Below are 23,525 nucleotides of genomic sequence, written 5' to 3' on the forward strand. Positions count from 1 at the left end.
TATGGAGAGGGAAGAAGCCCAGAATTAGCAGAGAACTCCTCAAGAAGAAGGACACCGTGGGAGGGCTTGCTTTGCCTGACTTTGGCACATACTATGCAGCCACAGTTCTCAAAACTGCATGGTATTGGTACAATGACAGATACGCAGACCAATGGAAAAGAACTGAAAACCCAGAAATAAAAGCATCAGCATACACACAGCTGATCTTTGACAAGGGCCCCAAAAAGATCAAATGGGAAGCAGATGCCCTCTTTAACAAGTGGTGCTGGAAAAAAATGGATATCAATATGCAGAAAAATGAAGCAAGACCCTTATCTCACTCCATGCACAAGAATAAACTCAAGGTGAATCACAGACCTTGAAGTTAAACCCCAAACTATTAGGGCCATCAATGAGGGAATTGGGACCAACTTGAGAACTTTAGCACAGGGAATACACAGGCTATCAGAAATAGGGAAGGACACAAACACAGAGGAGGCACATATTGACAAATGGGATATACTGAAGATAAAACACTTGTGTACATACATCTAAAGAATTCACCAAGAGAGTAATCAGAGTGTCCACAGACTAGGAAAACATCTTTAGCAATGACACATCAGACAAAGGCCTTATTACTAAAATCTACAATACTCTGCTAGCTTCCAAAAAGAAAAAAACCAATTGCCCACTTGAAAGGTGGGCAAAGGACTTGAACAGAAGTTTCACAGGAGCAGAAATCCGAATGGCCAACAAACATATGAGAAAATGTTCCCGATCTTTAGACATAAGAGAAATGCAAATTAAAACAACAATGAGGTACCACCTGACATCCTCAAAGGTAGCCCAATTCAAAAAATCAGAAAGCAACAAGTGTTGGAGGGGCTGTGGGGAGACAGGAACTCTCATCCACTGCTGGTGGGACTGTAAGTACGTACAGCCACTATGGAAATCAATCTGGCAATACCTAAAACAGATGGAAATAGAGTTACCATAAGACCCAGCAATCCCCCTACTGGGCATATACCCAGAAGAGGCAAGAAACAAACCAAGACCAGACATCTGTGCTCCAATGTTCATTGCGGCACAGTTCACAATTGCAAGGAGTTGGAAGCAACCCAAATTTCCATCAACTGACAATTGGATTAAAAAACAGTGGTATATACATACAATGGAGTACTATGCGTCACTAAAAAGCAGTGATGAATGTATGAGGCACATAGCGGCATGGGAAGAACTGGAGGAAATCATGCTAAGCGAGGTAAGTCAGGCACAAAAGGACAAGTACAACATGAGCCCGCTGAGGTAAGAATTAAAATTTTTTTTAAAAAGCAAATGTGGCATAGGGAAAAAAGCTACTTTACACAAACATTTTAGGGGTGAAGACTGTGTAGTATGGAAGAGACCAGACCAAAACCAGGGATGTACATGGTAGACAATGGTGGAGGAGGTGGGGAAAGGACAACAAAAGGATGAATACAAGAAAGAAAAGGGTAGTGGGGTCATTGGGCATTAACCACCCAAGGGGAGAGTATTGTTTATATCTCCACAGGGAAAGTGGGACCAGACTTCAACCCAGTGTCGCAAGGTGTGAATGCAATATCCCGGCGTGGAGTAGGGAACCAGTGGAGAGGTCTGGGAGGCTGGCCCCAGCACCATAAATTAAGTGAATTACTGCCCCTCCCCTGAAAAGAATTTGTTCCAAAGGACGACATTGACTCTGCAGCTCCGGGAGATGAACATATCTGATCAGAGCACACGGGAGCAGATGAAGGGGCAGGAGGAGAGAGTGGAGCACAGCCTGGCCCACCAGGCCGTGATGATGATGTTCCTCAGTAGAGCAGCCAGTCCACAGAGAGAACAACATGGCTGGCCCCACTATGAGAAATGATGCCAATCAGTGACTAAGGGCGATACAGGGGACTGCACCGGAGACATGGTGTGGGAATTGCACCTGAACTGATCCCACCACACCGAGGCAAATCACTGGGGGAGTGCAGCGGAACAGCAAGTGTATGGAGTGGCAAGGTCCCCAGGGAATGCTGAAAGGGACTTTGGGGCCAGGGCGTGGTGCCGCAACAGACTGGACTGGAAAACGCTCCTAAGGGCCAGCAAACGATCCCTGAACTAACTACAAGCTTTTCTCTTGTGAACTGTTTTGTTTTGTTCTTTGGCAGTGGTTTGTTTTTGTTGTTTTGTTGTCTGGTTGTATACTGTTGCTTTATTTTCCTCTGTCTTGTTTTCGTGCATGTTAGTGTCTCCACAGGTCTGTCTGAATAGGACAGGCTGGATGAACTATCTGGAGGAAAAACAACGGGACCGACAATTCCGGGGGGACTTGGGGTGGGGGGGGTAGGGGAGTAAGGAAGCGGTGTTAACAAACCCAAGGACAAGGGAAAAACATGGGACCCCAAATGGTAGAGAAGGGGGAGTTGCAGGCCTGGTGGGAAATGATCAAGGGTAAGGTTGCTTAGAGAAGAGGTATACTCTAGCCCAGGTGGTGACGAAACATGGTAGTAGGGCAGGAGGAAAGTCAAGGGAGATGGAGGAAAGAGCTAGGAGTCAAAGGGCATTCATGGAGGTCTAGACAAAGACATGTACATGCAAATATATATAGGAGGATGGGGAAATAGATCTATGTGTCTATATTTATAGGTCAAGTATTAAGGTGGCGGAAGGACCTTGGGCCTCTACTCAAACACTCCCTCAATGCATGAATACCTTCTTTTATTAAATTGGAACTCTATGATGCTCACTCTCCCGACACAACGGCTGGAGCCAAAGTGGGTGAACAAGTAAGTGTGGTGAAGAAAGCTGATGGTGCCCAGCTATCAAAAGAGATAGTGTCTGGGGTCTTAAAGGCTTGAAGATAAACAAGCGGCCATCTAGCTCAGAAGCAACAAAGTCCACATGGAAGAACACACCAGCCTGTGTGATCGAGTGGTCCCAAAGGGATCAGTTACCAGGCATCAAAGAACAAAAAATCATATCTTTGACTGCACACCTCCATGATTGGATCGCTGAAGACAAATGGGTGCATAAGCAAATGTGGTGAAGAAAGCTGATGGTGCCCGGCTATCAAAAGAGACAGTGTCTGGGGTCTTAAAGGCTTGAAGGTGAACAAGCGGCCATCTAGCTCAGAAGCAAAAAAGCCCACATGGAAGAAGCACACCGGCTAGTGCGATCACGAGGTGGCAAGGGACCAGGTATAAGGCATCATGCAAAAAAAAAAGATATAAGTGTGTGTATGTATGTGTATATGTGTGTATATGCATATATGTATATGTATATATGTACCATATTAAATGAAGGGGGAAGTGCAGAGTGGAGACCCAAGGCCCAAGTGTCGGCCAATGGAGATCCCCTCATAGAAGGGTTTTGGAGAGGAGATGGGTTAATTAGGGTGCGAGGTAGTACCGATGAAAGAACACAGCTTTCCCCCAGATCCTGAATGCTTCCTCCCCCCAACTACCATGATCCGAATTCTACCTTGCAGGGCTGCATAGGACAGAGGCTGTACACTGGTACATATGAGGGTTGGAGGTACAGGGAATCCAGGGTGGATGATACCTTCAGGACCAAGGGTGTGAGGGGCGATGCTGGGAGAGTGGAGGGTGAGTGGGTTGGAAAGGGGGAACTGATTACAAGGATCCACATGTAACCTCTTCCCTGGGAGAGGGACAGCAGAGAAGCGAGGAAGGGAGACTCCGGATAGGGCAAGATATGACAAAATAACGATGTATAAATTACCAAGGGCACATGAGGGAGGGGGGAAAGGAGAGGGAGGGAAAAAAAAAAGAGGACCTGAGCAAGGGGCTTAAGTGGAGAGCAAATGCCTTGAGAATGATTGGGGCAGGGAATGTATGGATGTGCTTTATACAATTGATGTATGTATATGTATGGATTGTGATAAAAGTTGTATGAGTCCCTAATAAAATGTAAAAAAAAGAAAAGAGGAGAAAAAATGATTAGGGCAAAGACTGTACAGATGTGCTTTATACAATTGATGTATGTATATTATGAACTGTGATAAGAATTGTATGAGCCCCAATAAATTGTTTAGAAAATAATTTAAAAAAATAAAAATGTTTATCTAAACAAACAAAAAACAGAACCACCTTCAATGGCTATATTTTAACAATAGGGTGTAGTTTAACAATACAGGGGCTAATTATGTCAGGCATTGTGGACGTAGTGAAAGACTAGGCAGGATTTCCTTCTGTTGTGCAAAGGGTCATTATGAATGAGAAGAGCGTCTACCAGTCTAAGTATCACCATCCATAAAAAAATAATTCCCACATATTGACAAAACTGGATAAAATACCATCAGATTCATTCTTTTAATGAAGCCCTGAGACTATTACATTTCTAAACCATGAGAGAGCGAGCTCAAGCTCCCATTTTTAGAAATCTATAGAAAATGTTTCACTGCATGAAGTGAAGAAAGTAAATTGTAGGGCTGAAGAAATGCTGACACTAGATAAACAGATAATCCACGTCGTCTGGTAGAGCTTTATATCCAGACTCTACTCAGGAAGTTCTGTTGCCCATCCCAATGGACCAAGTCCCAAACTAGGAGGTTGACACTTTACATAACCAGCCCCAAGTCACGTAAGGAAGATCATCCCAGTAATCCAGTGCATTATACCATATATACATTTGATAGCAATAGCTATCACGAAGCTTTATGAAGTCCCGTCTTTGTTCCCCTCCCCTGTCATGCTCTTACATTATAGACAACCCTCAGTATTGGACATAGTGTTCCCCACAAGTCCTATCTAACCTTTATCTGGATAATGAAAATACCCTAGGCATCTTTAATACCATTTTGTAGCTCAAGCTTCTTGAAGTCAAATTAATGCATTCTTTACATACAAGTAGCAGAAGTCTAGAAAGTTTGGAGTTGGTTGAATGAATTTTTTTTCACATACCAGCCAAATGTTGAAATCTTTCCTTGTCGTGCATAAATGTGAAAGATAGTATTCCCAGCTTTTAGCTCCCTCAACTCGACGATATTTCTCTCTGGCAAATCTGTGAACTGAAACTTAGCAGTAGATAATGTTGAGTAGGCTGTGTCAGTTTCTTGGCCTACACTTCTTACCCTAAGTGGTTCCTCGTGGCCTCAAAACCATGCTACAATCTGAGTGTTTACATTAAATACAGGACCCACTCTAAATTTAGGGTACACTCTTCTTTTCTTCAGTCCTCTTAGTTGACATTCATGTCAGACAGGAGATATTTCTTCATCTCAAAGGATGAAAGGCTTCCAGTTCTTCCCAAAATGAAAACAGTGAATCTTAAGTACTGTATAGACTTGGGAGTTAAATGCTTAGGTTGAGGATTGATCTATATTGTTAAAGGTTGACCTATAGCATTAAACCACACAGATGAATTTGATATCACCTTAGGTGATTTTTCAGGAACAGCATATTATTTCAGTCCAAGTCAATGAATTCACTGTGTCAATTGTTTTTGTGCCATTAAAACACTAGTATTGTAGTTAAAAAGTAATTTAGAAAAGTATGATATATGATCAATGGTTTTGTTGCTGTTTTTATTTATTGTGCACTGTTTCTAGTAACAATTATTTCTCTTTTTAAAAACCATTTTATTGGGGGCTCATACAATTCCCACAATCCATACATACATCCATTTGACAAGCATATTTGTACATGTGTTGCCATCATAATTCTCAAAACATTTGCTTTCTACTTGAACCCTTTGCATCAGCTCTTCAGTTTTCCCCTCCCTCCCAGCTCCTCCCTCTCTAAAGAACTCTTGATAATTTATAAATTCTTATTATTTTGTCATATCTTACACTGTCTGACATCTCCCTTCACCCACTTTTCTGTTGCCCATCCCCCAGGGAGGTGGTTATTTTTAGATCCTTATAATTAGTTGCCCTTTTAGAATTATTTCTTTCCATTTATGTTTTAATTCATCTTTATATTTATTATCTGAATATACCACAAACAACCCCTTGCTTTCCAGAACTTAGAAAGATTTTTAAAGAAAATCCCCCCATATTTTAATGATCATTTAACTAAAGAATCAGAAATTATTTATATGTATTTTAAGTAGTAGTCACACACTTGTTCATGTTTCTTTCTTTCCCACTATCTCATCCAGCTAATTACTATACTTTTATGTGTTGATATCAATGTAAATGTTTCTCTTACTGTGACATTCCAACAGATTCTGAGTTTTCCATCAAAGTTCATCCTGCTCCAAGCCCCTTGTATCCCATGGAAACTATATAATATTTAGAGTGTGTGAACAAATGTGTATGGTAGGTGGAGCACATTTAGAAGCCCATAGTAATAGAGTGTGATACCACAGTAGAGTGTGGCAACCACTGAAATATGTTTTAGAGGTGGACAACAAGAGATAAAAGGAAATAAGCAGGAAGTACTAGAGGGGACTTGGCTAAGGCAGAGACAACCTTAACAAGAATACAAGGCCAGGGGGAGGTGTATTTTCTAGTCTCTACAGCTCTTCTGTTTTAAGGATGGCCAATGGTAAAGCTTTTGTGAAAGACAGCACATTACCAATAAGGAATGACAATGTGTAGATAGAGAGATGATGCTAAGAGTCAAGGTGAATGAAGGAAGAAGCTTAAAAGTACATGAGATGAACGAAGGTAATGGCTGATACAGTCACTCTGTTCCTGGCTGTGGAGGAGAAATGCAAAGCCCTAGACTTTAGACACAAGGTGGATAGCAGCACGGGGAAACTCCAGGGCGAGGTCTTGTGACTAGCTCTCAGAGTGTCTCTGCAAGCCTGGGGTTATGACCACTTTTAGACAGCAGATGGAGCAACAGCATTCTAGTTGAGAGGAATTACCAATAGGTGGAAGAAGGACAAGCATGATGGTAGGGTAAGGAGGAAGGTAAAGGAAACAGAAGAAAGGTCTAGGAAGCAAAGCTATGGATAGTGGTATAAGCATAGGTCTGTGCATATGTAAATACATTAATTCTGAAAAATAGAGGTCTTGACCTACATGCATAAATTTATAAGGCAATACACTAAGAAAGTAGATGGACTTTGAGACTCTGACCAAGCCCTCCCTCAATGCAAGAACACTTTGTTCTAACAACCTGACCTTCTTTGATGCTCACCATACCAGCATGATCACTGAAGACAAAATGGGTGCATAAGCAAATGTGGTGAAGAAGGAGAATAGTGCCTGACTATCAAAATATATACCACTTGAGGTCTTAAAGGCTTGAAGTTTAAAAGTGGCTATCTAGTAGAGAAGCAACAGGCTCACATGGAAGAAGCCCACCATCCTGTGTGATCATGGGGTGTCAAAGAGATAGGGTAATAGGCTTCATAAGACCCGAAACAAGCAAGCAACCCCCCCAACATATTACTGAGAATGAGGGGGGTTGTAGTAGAGACCCCACATATATCTGTAAACAATGGGACATCTCCTTACAGAGGGGTCACACTGAAAGGATGAGTCAACCCGGGCGCAGGATAGCACTGATGAAACACAAATATTATTAAGTTCTTGAGGCTTCCTCACACCCCACTATCGTGACTTAAATTCTGCCTTTCCCTACGGGTTTGACTGGAGCATGTGCACAGGTGCAGAAAAGAGACAAGAGTTCACAACATACCGAATCCAGGAACAGGAATGGGATCATTGATACCAGTAGGGGAGGCGAAAGGCATGGAGGGGAGGGGATGTAGGGGGAGTCAATCACAATGATAGACACATAACCACACACACACATCTCGGGGAGAAACACAGAAACCATGGGGGAAGCGAGATAGCAGTCAGTGCAAGATATGAAAATAACAATAATTTAATAATTATCAATGGGTTACAGGGGTGGGGAAGAGGTAGAGAGGGGATAAAAGGAGCTGATACCAAGGTGTCAATGGAAATTAAATGTTTAGAAATGAATGGAGCATATGCACAGGTATAGAAGCATATGTACAAATATTACAAACTATATGTACAAATATTCTTGATACAATCGAACTATTGATTGTCACGATTCCCCAATAAAATTATCTTTTAAGAAAAGTACATGAGATGGATTAAGGAAAGAGATGACTTATCATCCATTCTGTCATCTTGGGCTAGAGCATGGGTTTCAAGCTCTCTAAGTAATGCTGAGAGATAGCAAATGACACAAACAGGGAGAGGGCTTATTGCCTTGGGTTCTAGGATATCCCATCCATAGTCTTGGTCTTCTAGAGAGACTGGATTAGCTAGTGTCTGGACAGGAGCTTGTGAAACATGCTTAACCAGGAACTTGGAGGGAGGAAAATAAAATGAGTGTGGTGGGGAAAGGCTATGCTTCAATAAGGAGGGCAGCATTAATCTGAGTGGCTAGTTGGACATCATTGGCACAGCCCTTTTGCAACCCCCAGGGTGTTTCTGGAGGCAGAGGGGTGTGAGGTTGCAGTTCTAGGATAAAGGGTGAGGGTTAGGGCCCCTCTAAAACTGATCTGCAAGTCATGCTAATAGACAAGGGCACAATTTGTTTTAGACTCTCTTATGCCCAGTCAAAATGCATTTCTGGAATCTACGTGTCATCATTCCTCTAGGTCTTAAGGACAGCCTTCCAGCTCAGGGCTCTGAGACAGGTTGGTTTCAGAGTAAGGTTGGCTTCAAGGTCCCTCCTTGATCAATATTCTTAATCTAAGCTTGACTAAGTATTAACTTCTTCTGGAAAGACTGTTAGCTTATGGAAAATTATAAAACAACTAAAAGGTGATAATAAATTCAATAGATCAATAGATGCATTTTACTGGATAAATCTGCCTAACAAGGCCCCTGTACAGTGTTAAAAAGCAATGATGTTACTTTGAGGACTAGGTTCACCTTACCCAAACCATGGCATTGCCAATCACCTCATATGCATATACAAGTTGGACACTGAATAAGAAAGAATTAAAAAGAATCAATGTGATTGAATTGTAGTTCATGGGCTTTCAAATGGACAAACAAATCTGTCTTGGCAGAAGTAAGATCAGGGTTGATAGATAGAGGTAAGGAGGAGAGTGTTCACATGAAATTGTTTGGACATGCTGTCAGAAGTGACAAGTCCTTGGAGAAGAGTATTTTGTTTGGTAAAGTAAAGGGACAGTGAAAAATAGGAACCCCTCAGCTACATGGATTGATACAGTGACTGAAGCAATAGGTTCATTGTAAATTGTGAGGATGCTGCAGTGCTTGGCAGTGTTTCATTCCTTTGTGCACAAGGTCCCTGTGAGATGGAATGGACTCAATCAGAACAATCAACTAAAAAAGCCTCAGAAATTACTAATCAACACGCAAACAATGCACAAAATACTAAATAGTTAGTTATGTTTACAAAAGTTATTTCCATGTTATCAAATGCCTGAAAGCTCAAGAGACATTCACTGGAATATAAACTTGTTAAAAATAAGGAATGGGTTTCTTTTGTTAAAAAACATAGTAAAATAAAGGTGATGTAATACCAAGGTGATGCAAAAATCACTGAGGAATTGCTGCCCCTCCTTGATTTATACCATTCTTCTGCAGGTTAGCTAAAGGACATTTTCTAAGATCCATACAGCATGTCATATGGCAGAGTATTTTCCAAATTGGGGCTCTATTGTGAGGGCATCACACAATGACGTAGGTGTTAGTGACTATCTGTCTGGCAAGGGGAGTGTAAATCATGTAGTCTTCCAAACTGAGTCAGCTGGAAGATCAGAGGGTCCAGCCAGTGCATGGGATCAATGGTAGTTGAATGAGTTTTAGGTTGCTTACAGGGCGGTAATCAATTGAATCAAAATAAAATTCCAGGAGAAACTTCTAGTATAATCAGACCATAGATGAAAGCTTAATACAGAGTACTGATATGGTATGAATAAATACCACTTTATTGTTTGGTAGTTTAAGTTCAAGTTATTGAGTGTAAATATAACAACGGTTGTGAGAGAACACTTAACAATACTTCAATACTTTCTCTTTTTAAAAATCATTTTATTGGGGGCTCATACAACTCTTACCATGATCCATAACATACATCCATTGTGTCAAGCACATTAGTACATTCATTGCCATCATCATTCTCAAAACATTTTCTTTCTGATTGATCCCTTGGTTATCAATACTTTCTATCAGACCAGTAAATACTCTTGACACCGATGTCAGATAATGATACTGCAAGAAAACTGTAGCCCAATACTGATAATGGATATTCATTAAAAATTCTTTAAAATATTTGGAACTGATTCAGACAACATATTATAAGGATTATGTACCATGAGTAATTGACATTTGTCCCAGAGCATATTTTACATAAGAAAATAAGCATTGGAATAAACCCATTGCCAGAAAAGAGGGTCAATTGTCTAAGTAGGCACAGAAAACAAAGTAAGAACATTTAAAAAGTCAAAGGCATTGGGCCTCAACTCCAGTCTTTCCTCAAGGCAAGAATACTTTGTTCTAATAACCTGGCATTCTGTGATTCTCACCTTCCCAACAGGATTGCTAAGGCAAAAGGGGTGTATAAGCAAATATGGTGAAGAAAGCTGATAGTGCCCGGCTATTATAAGATATAGCATCTGGAGTCTTAAAGGCTTGAAGTTAAACAAACGGTCATCGACCTGAGAAGCAACAAAGCCCACCTGAAAGAAGCACATCAGCCTGTGTGATCAAGAGGTGTCTATGGGATCAGGTATGAGGAATTAGAAGACCCCAAACAATCATATAGATGGGAACAAAGGGTGTTTGATTGGAGACCCAAAGCACATCAGTAGACATTAGACATCCCCTCACAGAGGGTTCACAAGGAAAGAATGAGCCACCCAGGGTACAATAAAGCACCAACAGAACACATAACAATATTTTATTTCTTTAAAGCTTGCTTCACCCTACTATCATGACCCCAGTTCTATTTTGCAAATTTGGCGAGACCAGAGCATGTACACTGGTACAGATAAGAGCCCTCACCATAACACATGGAATCCAGGAGAGATAAACCCCTCATAACAATAATGGGAGTAATGATGCCATGAAGGTAGGGGAAAGGTGGGGCTACAAGGGGGAGAAAGGGGAACCGATTGTAAAAATCATCATATAACACTCCCCCAGGGGAATAAACAACAGGAATGGGTGAAGGAAAATAGAAGATTGTGTAAGATATGAAAACAATAATAATTTAAAATTGATCAACGGGTCCCGAGGATGGGAAGGTGGTGGAGGGAGGGGAAAAAAGATGAGCTGATACCAAGGGCTCAAGTAAAAAAAAATAAAATATTTTAAAAATGATGATGGCAATGTATGTACAAATGTGCTAGATAAAATTGATGTGTGGATTGTAATAACAGCTGGAAGAGCCCCCAATAAAATAATTTATTTTTAAAAAGTAAAAAGCTTTTAAAGTTTGAAAAAAAACTACAACTGTAACATGAAACAGGTATAGTTCAATATGCTAATATAGTCATTAAAAAAACACCAGCAAATATCATTCTTAGAGGAAAGAGAAACTACCCCACCACACTTAAGAAATAAGATAAACATACATTTCCATTTTCAATACTGTATTGAAAATTCTATAGTATTTTCTAGGTACACCAATCATAAATGGAATACTCTTTTAAAGGAAGAAAATAGGCTTCCAAAGAGAATAAATACTAATTCCTCTAATCATCTCAAATTAATGATATTTTACATAACAGATTCCAAATATACCACAAATACTACAGGTAATAAATAGTTTAAAAGTTGTCAGCTACATTTCAACACACAAAAATAATTTTTGGCATTGAACTCTCTAACCATTAACTACTAATCTCCAAATTTGAAACCATTAACCCTTACACCTTAATATGCTAAGTGTGCTTACAACACACTAATAACCTCCTAATGCACTGACCCCCTAAGTACATGAAAAAGCCCCTTACCACTCAGAACAATTTACACCCTGAGCATCCCCTGACACCCACAACAAACTTAACATGCTTAACAAATTCTACCACCATACACTCTTAACCTAGGCTAATGCATTTATACCAAGATTTAAAACCAGGTCAAAGATTTGAATATATTTTATAACCTGAAACCTAACTTCATGACCATAAACCTCAAATTCAGAAATCCAACCCAGAAAACAAGAATCCTTAAACCATAAATCTACATCCTTATACCTTAACACATAAGCCCCTAATAAACTCCGAACGCAATCTGTTAGCCCCTAATGAACTCCAAACACAACCTTCAAAACATAAAGCCCTTTAACATGTCCACTAACATCTGACTCATGACACTTAATTCCTATTTCTATTTCTTGGCAATTGTTTTTGAACTTGGAACACTGATTAATCCCAGGATTTAGATGCTAATCTTTAAGTACAGACTCTGATTCTAACACACTACAAGCCTAAACAGAACCCCAAACCTAATCCATCAAAAAACTCATGTTGCTAATTATGTGTATGGAGCTGTCTTCTCTCTCAGATTTTACACAAATGAGAACTTGGGTAGGTTGGCAGGCAAAACTAAGAATCACAAAAACATTTTCAGTTAATTTTAAGTCATTTGCATCTGGTTCAAGGAACTTAGGAAAACAAAGAAGTGTTATATAAAGTTTAAATATGACAAACAACATCATGGTCAAGGACTACCACAGGTCGCTTGTTGATCTCTGATCTACTGTGTGCTGACCTCAAGGAGTCTTTTCTGCTGTTAGACATATGCAGGGATGTGATCCAGTAAGCAAGATGCCTGAGGGTTGAATAGTACTTATCACTAATTTGTAGATCACTATTTAACCTGGTTTATCCCCGGAGGATAGGGTGAAACCATGTTAAATAAAACAAATTACTGGTTATTCTATCATCGACCCCCTTGTTCTCCTCATTCCCAGGGGACACTCACATCACCAGAGATGGAGGAGGTAGCAAATTACAGGTGCTTACCTTGGAATCCATGACTCCACTTTTCAAAATTGATCTTGGCCTTTCTCTCAGACCTAGGAAAAAAGACTCAGAGGAAGAATTTGCACATCCCCTTTAATAGTGAGAGCTGGCAACCCTAAAATATTTGGGTCCATGTCTCTTGGAGATTCCCATGAGTTAAAGTCTTAAGCTCGCAAGACATACTGCAAGTAGGAGCTCTGTTTTCACCCCAAGCGGGAAAGGTGTCAATTCCAGAGACACCTGTGTGTCCAGTGCCAGGAACTGCCACGCACAGCACACTGGGACTCTCCATCATGAAGACACAAGTCCTCGAAGAGTTCTCAGGAGAACAACAGCGGACAAAGCTCTCTCTGATGCTGGCCTGGAAATTAATACCTTTGAGTTCAACCCCAGGAAGTTCCACAGGCAAACCGGAATGTTCCTTCCTGAGCCTGTCTTACATGTCTACTGGCTGAAAGTACCTGTCTTAAGATAGGGCCCCCTCCCCAGGTTCCAGGGTCTCTTACCTTTAGGACACACAAAACATCCAAGCACGGATGATCCACTGTCTTTCCACACAGCATACCATGATCTGAGATCCAGATCCACCCCAATTTCAGCACCTTGAATTATCTGCCTCACCTGGGTCCTGCGAGTGACCTGGGGAATAAAGCAGGGAAGATAGAGACAAGTTAAATTACAATCACCTGTAATTACTTCAGCATGATTAGTAAATCAACAGCTGAAGACAGGTTAGACCCTAGGTAGATTGGTTTACATTGCTGTAGGGAGGCATTCTTAGCTAATGCTTGGGAGCTCCGGGAACATCTTCGCTCACACACTCACACACACACACACATGCACGTGCATGCACAAACATTCATTTAAATGGTAGCAGAAAATAACTTATCCTAAAGAGAATGGGGAGCCTAAAGGAAAACAAGAGACAATGGATAATATTTAACATCAAATCCGGGCACAACTAAATCCCACAGCTTACCACTGTGTTCTCTATATTTGCTCCATTAGAAAATGTAATATTTGCTGACAATTTTTCTGTTAACCTCTATTATCAGATTAGGTGTGTTCATTAGTAAATTACCTCTTTGGCAAACTTCATTCTTCAGTGATCAACCTTGATCATCCTTTATGTTTTAAATATGTTTTCTCACTCTTCATATTTGAACTGCTTAAAACTTCACATTTTTTATTTTATGAGTACTCAGAGGGCATTATACCATTGTGGTAGAGCATAACAACTAATGAAAACTAATTGACAGTCTTGGGTCTTAAAAACTTGAAGGGAAGCAAGTGGGCATCTAGCTCAGAAGCAACAAAGCCTAAATGGAAGAAGCACACCAGCCTTTGTGATCACAAGGTGCCAAAAGAATCAGTTATCAGGCATCAGAGAACAAAAATTCATATCATTGCATTCTTATCTCCCCGATAGGATCGCTGAAGACAAATGGATGCATAAGCAAATGTGGTGAAGAAAGCTGATGATACCCAGCTATCGAAAGATATAGCATCTGGCATCTTAAATGCTTGGAGGTAAACAAGCAGCCATTTATTTCAGAAGCAACAAAGCCCACATGGAAGAAACACACCAACTTGTGTGATCAGGAGTTGTCAAAGGGATGAGATATCAATTATCAAAGAACAAAACACTGTGTAATTGTAAATGAGGGGGAGTGGGGAGTGGGGACCTTAAGTCCATATGTAGGCAAATGGGCATCCACTTATGGAAGGGTCTCAGGGAGGAGATGAGCCAGTGAGGGTGCAGTGTAGCAACCATGAAACACAACTTTCCTGTCTAGTTCCTAAATGCTTCCCCCACACACACACACTCCCCCACTCTCATGATCCCAATTCTACCTTACAAATCTGGCTAGACCAGAGGATGTACTTTGGTACAGATAGGAACTAGAAGCACAGGGAATCCAGGATGCATGATCCCTTAAGGACCAGTGGTGAGCATGGCAATACTGGGAAGGTGGGGTGGAAAGGGAGAACCGATTACAGGGATCTACATATAACCTCCTCCCCGGGGGATGGACAACAAAAAAAGTGGGTGAAGGGACACGTCGAACAGTATAAGATATGACAAAAATTTATAAATTATCAAGGGTTCTTGACTGAGAGGGACAGTGGGTAGGGATGGGGGAAAATGAGGAGCTGGTGCCAGGGGCTTAAGTGGAGAGCAAATGTTTTGAGAATGATGAGGGCAAGGAATGTACAAATGCGCTTTATACAATGGATGTATGTATGGATTGTGATAAGAGTTGTATTAGCCCCCAATAAAATGATTAAAAAAAGAAAACCAATTGACTAATTATAAAGTTTGTATTGGCTTAATTATATCTTTTTAGTCTGTTTCTCATTTGAGGATATTTTAATGCAGTGAATTCACAACAGATGGTAAGTTATTTTGTATTCACAGTTATTGGCAAAAACAAAACCTGGTTGACAGTGTCTAGAGGCCATCTGATATATTTTGCTAGGAAAAATTAGTATATTTAATTTTAAGGTATAAAATAAATAAGTAATGTGTAAATATTGTGGGGTTTCCCCCTAAAAATCCAGCGAATTGCACTTTTTCAATAAAACACACATTTTCATCTGTACAGTTTCCACATCAAAACAAGATTTTCCAAATTAGAGATTAAATATTTTAGTTGTATCAATATTATTGACATGTTCAAAGAAAGTTTTGAGTCGATGCATACAAATGCTCAGTTTAAAAATTTTTAAGAAGACTGATTCGTGAATAATATTTTCTCAAGTTAACATTTACTGGAAATAAGAAAATCTGTGGGAGACTCAAAGCCCATCGGTAAGCAACTGGGAACTCCCTTGCTGAAGGATTTTGGGGAGGAGATGTGCCAGTCAGTGTGCAGGGTAGCAATGACGAAACATATAACTTTCCTCTAGTTCTTTTTTTTTTCCAGGTAAATTATTTTATTTGAAACTGTTTTTTTTTCCTTTTTTTATTATTATTTTTTAACAATTTATTGGGTCTCATACAATTCTTATCAGAGTTCATACATATACATACATCAATTGTATAAAGCACATCTGTACAGTCTTTGCCCTAATCATTTTTTTCTCCTCTTTTCTTTTTTTACATTTTATTAGGGACTCATACAACTCTTATCACCATCCATACATATACATACATCAATTGTATAAAGCACATCCATACATTCCCTGCCCCAATCATTCTCAAGGCATGTGCTCTCCACTTAAGCCCCTCGCATCAGGTCCTCTTTTTTTTTTCCCCTCCCTCCCCGCTGCTCCCTCCCTCATGTGCCCTTGGTAATTTATACATCGTTATTTTGTCATATCTTGCCCTACCCGGAGTCTCCCTTCCCCCACTGCTCTGCTGTCCCTCTCCCAGGGAAGAGGTCACATGTGGATCCTTGTAATTAGTTCCCCCTTTCCAACCCACTCACCCTCCACTCTCCCAGCATCGTCCCTCACACCCTTGGTCCTGAAGGTATCATCCACCCTGGATTCCCTGTACCTCCAGCCCTCATATGTACCAGTGTACAGCCTCTGTCCTATGCAGCCCTGCAAGGTAGAATTCGGATCATGGTAGTTGGGGGGAGGAAGCATCCAGGATCTGGGGGAAAGCTGTGTTCTTCATCGGTACTACCTCGCACCCTAATTAACCCATCTCCTCTCCTAAACCCCTCTATGAGGGGATCTCCATTGGCCGACACTTGGGCCTTGGGTCTCCACTCTGCACTTCCCCCTTCATTTAATATGGTATATATATATACATATACATATACACATATATACACTTACATACACACACTTATATCGTTTGTTTGTTTTTTTGCATGATGCCTTATACCTGGTCCCTTGGCACCTCGTGATCGCACTGGCCGGTGTGCTTCTTCCATGGGGGCTTTTTTGCTTCTGAGCTAGATGGCCGCTTGTTCACCTTCAAGCCTTTAAGACCCCAGGCACTATCTCTTTTGATAGCCGGGCACCATCAGCTTTCTTCACCACATTTGCTTATGCACCCATTTGTCTTCAGCGATCCTATCTTGGAGGTGTGCAGTCAATGATATGATTTTTTGTTCTTTGATGCCTGGTAACTGATCCCTTTGGGACCACTCGATCACACAGGCTGGTGTGTTCTTCCATGTGGACTTTGTTGCTTCTGAGCTAGGTGGCCGCTTTTTTATCTTCAAGCCTTTAAGACCCCAGTCACTATCTCTTTTGATAGCCGGGCACCATCAGCTTTCTTCACCACATTTACTTGTTCACCCTCCTCTAGTTCTTAAATGCTTCCTCGCCCCACTATCATGATTCCAATTCTACCTTAAAAATCTGGCTAGACCAGAGGATATGCATTGGTACAGATAGCAAATGGAAACACAGGTAATCCAGGACAGATGACTCCTTCAGGACCAGTGGTGAGAATGGCATTGCCTGAAGTGTGGAGGAAATGTGGGGTAGAAAGGGGAACAGATGACAAGAATCTAAATAAAGCTTCCTCACTGGGGGATTGACAGCAGAAAAGAGGGTGGGGGGAGACATCAGACAGTGTAACATGTGACAAATTAATAATTTATAAATTATGAAGGGTTTATGAAGGAGTAGGGAAGGAGGGGGGAAATGAGCAGCTGATATTAAGGGTTCAAGTACAAGGCAAATGTTTTGAGAATTATGGCAACAAATGTACATATGTGCTTGACATAATGGATGTATATATGGATTATGATAAGAATTCTATGAGCCCCCCAGTAAAAATGATTTTAAAAAAAAGGAAAACAAAATCTATAGGTAACGTCAATCCTCACTTTAGTTGGCTATAAAATATGAGTATATTTTTGCACGTACAAAGAATACAATATTACAATGAGTAAAATAATGTTCAACTGAGGAAAGCTCTTCTAGCATCCCTGTCAACAACTTTAACCAGGTTAAACCACCACAATGACTTTCTTCAATGATACATTATCAAGTTTATGAAATTGAATGTCTCATTTATGAAAACATATTTGCATATGTTCAATTTTAGATATTGTACCTGATCTCTTCACATAGTAGCAAATAATCATAGTTCCATTGGTCTACACTCTTGATGTTGTTAGTTTATTGTGCCAACTTGGCCAATAAACACATCAGGTTAATTGAAGGGCAGAGAGATAAATGGCTCAGCGAGCCTCACCTTTCTTGTCTCTTGCTCTTTGATCATCCGATCAGTGTGTGGCTGCCTTGCTTGATCTGTGCATCAATTTGCAAGCTATACTACCAGTGGGACAACTAAGCTGTGGACTGTGTCGCTGTAATTTGAGGTTCCTTCAAGACCTGCTTTGCCACACTATTGGAATATACATTTCTTGAGCTGGGGAATGTCGGACACTGTCATCTGGCTGACTGTTGGTGACCTACCTGCCTTGCTGTTTGCTTCCTGAGACTGGATAGCCTGAATTTCTCTACAGAGGACTACCTGGTGGTCCTCAAGATTTGAAGGATCCCCTGTGTCTCACAGACTGTCTCATGGGAGTGAGCTGCACTGAGCCATTTGTGCTGCTTTATAGATTGTTTATTTCTTATGTTATCTCTCTCTCTCTAGCATTATATTAATCAATGATAATTAATATAATCAGCATTATATTAATTATATAATGTAACTATAAATTATATAATTTGTATATTAATTACATAATATATAATTGATAATGCTAATAATTATATAGATTATAATAAGCTAAATAATTATTCACATTATGGTTTTGTTTCTCCAGATAATACTGTATAATATAATTGATAATGCATGTTCATATGCTCAATAAATTTGTAAATATATATATATGCTCACCTCAGCCCCATGATGCAAAGACCAAGGTTTATTAAGTGCATACTCTTCATTGGGGGAAATGTTGTAAGACAAAAAGTGCAGAGAAGATCATGGAGGCTGGAGGATCACTCAGCTAAGACGCAAACCTTACCCTGAGAGAAGGAACAAAAAATGAGAGGTAGGAAAATCTTTCTTAAATGTCAGTGTAACCCAGCAGATGTCCAGTACATTGATCAGCTTACCTCAATACAAAATAACTCTAGAGAACCACCTTCTTTATCATAGGCAAACGTTTGTGCTTTGCTATTCTTCTACTTGACTTGGGCTCGCCCTTAGAACTCTGCCAGGGGTACAAACCAGGCAGTAGAATTCAGAAGCGATGTTTCTGCCTTGTCTCCTTATGCTCATTGTGTTGGAAAGGAATTACCTTCTTAGATTTGATTCTGCTGTTTTTATATATGAAAACGTGTTCATATTTTTTAATAAGATACATCGACATGTAGGATGTCCTTTCTTTAGGATGAGATTGTAAGAAATCTTTCCTCTTAATGACATTCTCATAGGTAATAATTTCAAATTTTGTTTCCAAATAGCATCCTGCTCTTCTTTGCTTAGGACTTTCATTACATTTTCTGAAAATCATCTCACTCTTCTCTCTTTAGTTCTTTTTAAAGATAAATATTCAGTTCATTTTTGGAGTTAGTTATCTCAGCCCATTAGATCCCCATTTGACGTTTTCCGCAAAGATTTTTCAGGGACATTGATTGTATATATTCTTACCATGTTATTATTATTTCATGCTACTCTCCACAGAGGTCAAAGACGTTGACTTTCTCTATACATTCTTCTCTCCCACGCTGATCCATCTACTATTCCCTTATCATCTCATCTACTGATAGCAGAGGGAGTAGTTTAATCATATCAGCTACTGTGAGGAAGGCAGTTGAAGCTGATTACTTGCTTAAAGACTTACAATCTAGAGACCATAAGGATTTCTGCTCTGTCTTTCAGGGACACTATAAGCCAGAATTAACATAACAAGAGTAGACAGTTGAGATTTTTTATTTGATTCTTATTTTTTTTGCTGTTTTCTTTATTTTTTTCCCCCTGGTATGTCAACACAACTCTGATGGAATCTAGGGGAAAACTGAGTAAGCCTTGGTGATCTCCCCTTCAGGGTCTGCACTCAGTTTCAGTAACAACTGGTGTGTCCTATGTATGTAGTTTCCAGGGTAGGGCTTTCAGTGGGTTGCAAAATTTAACCTGATGGTGGCAGAGAGAACTATGTTCCACGAAGAGTTGATTGTCTATCTCTAGAAACAGGATGAACTGAAAGTGAGCGGGAGTCAGTGTGAGTCCAGGCACACTCAGGATCCAATGAGCACAGGCACCAGCATCTGAAGTCAGTGCGGGTTGATTGTCAGGGTGGGTTTCCTGTTGTGATTTTGAGATTCTTTTCCATCTCTAACTTTGCCAGGGGAATCTCTCTATAATTATTCTGCATCCACCCCTGCTATCTATGAATTCAAAAGTTGTATTGAACAACAAGTAAATAGCCTCACTCGCAGGAAAATCAGTCCATTAACCGCATGAAAACTCGGCTTTTCTGGCATTACAGAGTGAGAGTTCTGATGAACCTCAGAGAAAACTCTGTAGAATTCTCTCTCAGACTTGAGTCAGAGCGCGTGGAAGGGGCCATAAATTTAAGGGTTTGAACATCGACTTGTCAAACTAACAGAGATGCCTTCAGGAAAGACCTGTGCTTTGATTTGATTCTGAAACAATAGACTCATGGCAAAGACTGCAGTGCAATCCTCTAATTCCAAAACGCGGAGTTTTGAGATAAGGACTAGTGAGTGGGTAATGTATGGTCAGTAACGTATGAAAGTATAATTTGGTTCACATCTGCTTCTCTTCTTCATGCAGAAGTCGGTCAAACCCAACAATGGTCTGAAGACTTATTTGTCCTTTTCTATTTTCTTTTTTTCCTTATTTTTTTCAACTTGGACAACTATTGATTCATACTTTATCATTTATATCTCCAATGGAGCATGTCCACATTATCAATCACTCTGTTAAAGAGCATGTGTTAGTTATTATCCTGCAAGATGCAGGGACCAAGTCAGGGAAAAATCTGTGCAGATTTTCCTGGGAAACACCTGTGTGAGAGAAAATCGAGAAGAGGCCAGGAGCGAGAGAAGGAATTCAGTCTATGAAAGAAGGACAAAAGGGTTTCAAAAAATTCATGGAGAAATGTAATTAAACAATAATGGATTGTTTCCAGTAATTTTTGGAAGACTACTTGTGTGATCTTGAGGGAAGAAGAGAGAGGGGGTATGTTGGGCAGAAATTGTATTAACTATTGTGCAGTTCAAGGAAAGTTCAGTATGGCCATTGGGTGTTCTAATTGAAAAATCCTCCTTTGAAAATGATATACAATCTCTTGTGCTGCTGGACTTTATGTGGGGGCTCCCCTCTGGGCTTGAAACATCTGCACAATATTGGCAATGGATTTAATGATCCTTTGTGACCACTGAAGTTTTCCAAAATGAAGGAGGCATCATCAGGCCTGACGGATTCTTGATAGATGTTTTTGAAAATAACCTGGTCTTATTTTTTTCCTCTTAGAATACACATAGATGGTTGGATTATATTTCTTCTATTGGTTATATTGACTTGGGTATTTCTCACCCTAGAGAGATTTCTCACCCTAGAGAGATAACTTCCAATCCTGTTTAAGATCAATGCTTCTATCCTCTTCTCCTGGGAATTTTATTACCTGCACTGGAGACATTAAAGCTCTGTGTCATTTAACATCTTATATTTATTGTACATTTTATCATGAATGTTGGGTTTTTACTAAGAACATACCACAAGTAATTTTATTTTTGTACAATCTTCAATCTAGGATGGACTATTCTGTGTTTTCTACAGAAAGCAAACATATTCCTCTTAACAAACACTTTCATAATTAGCACTGTGATAGACACACCACTCTTTATCTGTTGAAATCTATTACATGACTCATTTTGTTTTAGCATCAATATAAATGTAAGACAAGTGTATCAGTGCACAAGGATGAAAATAATGAAGTCATTTTTAGGAAAGTTACCAAAAGCATGCTCCTTTATTCCTGCTTACAGCTCAGAAATAAGGTTAAAGCTTCTCAGCCCAGGTTAGGAGTGTGATGGGATTGAGATGGGAAAACACTTGCTTACAGTCAATCCAAAAATTTTTAAACGTTCATTAAATATTTTTTTAAAGGTGAGTTTCTCCCTATGTTTTTAGGTTATGACATAGCAATCCCTGTGACTCAATGTTCAAGCTCACGGATGCTATTTGAGAGGTGAGCCCTTAACACCCACCATCAGGTCCCTGTGCACACGAAAACTGCAAAGCAGCATCCACAAAGATTACAGTATAGGGAACCATATGGGTTCAGTTCTAGTCTGTAGTAAAGAGTGACCTGGAGACAAAATGATCAATACATTCACAAAAATAATGTGTCACGGTATATATTAAAGTTTTTGTCTCCTCCAGTTTTGAAAGTACAGTTAACTATGCCATTGGCAGCTAACTAACAAGAAGAATTCTGAATTAATTTTAGCAGTGACTTAATTCACACTTTATGCAGAATGGACTATAAACCAAATGTAAGTAATTCACAACTTAGGTCTAGAGAGACTGACTTAGATATGCCACCCAGAGTTGGGTCCAGGAGCAAGGAAACGTCTCATTATCAAGTATGATGTAGTCTGGATTCTTCCTAAATAATATTAGCCTCATGTCATATTTCTGATGCTCAGTATTCTGCATTCTAGTCTTAGTCAGCTGTTAATTGACTGTCAACAAATTAATGACAAATTTTCTCTTTATGATACTACCTATGTATCATGAATAACTTTCACTTTGTTTTGAAAACTTGACAGATTTTACTGAAGCATCTTTCTTCAGGCATTACTTTCACTATGTTTTTGAAATTAATTAATTTCTATTTATGTTTGCTTTACTCACTGCTGCACCTACTTTACTCTATTAGAATATGATCATCTCTTTAGTCTTCTCACTCTTTCTTTGCAGATTTCAATGTGCTGAACAGAGCATTTTATCTAATGGTCTCCTCTCATATGAAAAAGGACTCTTTCATTCAGCACTCCATTTCCACAACCATGAGTCCTGTCACTTCAGTTGGACAATCTACAGCAATTTGTTAAGGAATGTTGATTGGTTGTGTGACTGAAAAATCACTCTGTTCAGTTTTTCAATAGAAAATAAATCATGAAAACTTTCAAAAATGCTAACGAATTAATTTTGAGATGTCACAATACTACACAGACTAAAAACTAACTGCACAGAAAGGTCATAATCAAATGAGATTGATTTATTCAGATAAATGAGAATTTCATCTTATTATTTACTATTTCTGCACGGTGGAAACATTTATTACCCTTTTTCTCAGAGCTGAGTCTTGTGAGGATTTATCCTAATCTGGCAAGAGTTAGAAAATGTTAATGTTCACTATACATCTATTTTTTTACTCCTCAGAGGAGCAGATTTTTGCCTTTCTAAATTGTAATCCTCACTTGTTATGCTGGGAATCTGGATGGTGATGAAGTGAAATAATGGGAATGTTCTGTGTGATCATCTGACTGAGCCTGGATCTGTTATAGGACCTTCATAGTGGGGCTCTGACCTTCCCTTCATGCCTGTTCCATACTTTATATCGTCCCTGGTTGGTTTTCCGTTCCTTCACAGCAGTATCCACATTCTTTGCCTTTAGCTGTTTATCCCTGTTGACTATGCCTCTCCCCCCACTTAGGTGTCATGGTTAAGATGTGGG

This window comes from Tenrec ecaudatus, chromosome 17 (genome assembly GCF_050624435.1).
Source record: "Tenrec ecaudatus isolate mTenEca1 chromosome 17, mTenEca1.hap1, whole genome shotgun sequence".
Classification (NCBI taxonomy): domain Eukaryota; kingdom Metazoa; phylum Chordata; class Mammalia; order Afrosoricida; family Tenrecidae; genus Tenrec; species Tenrec ecaudatus.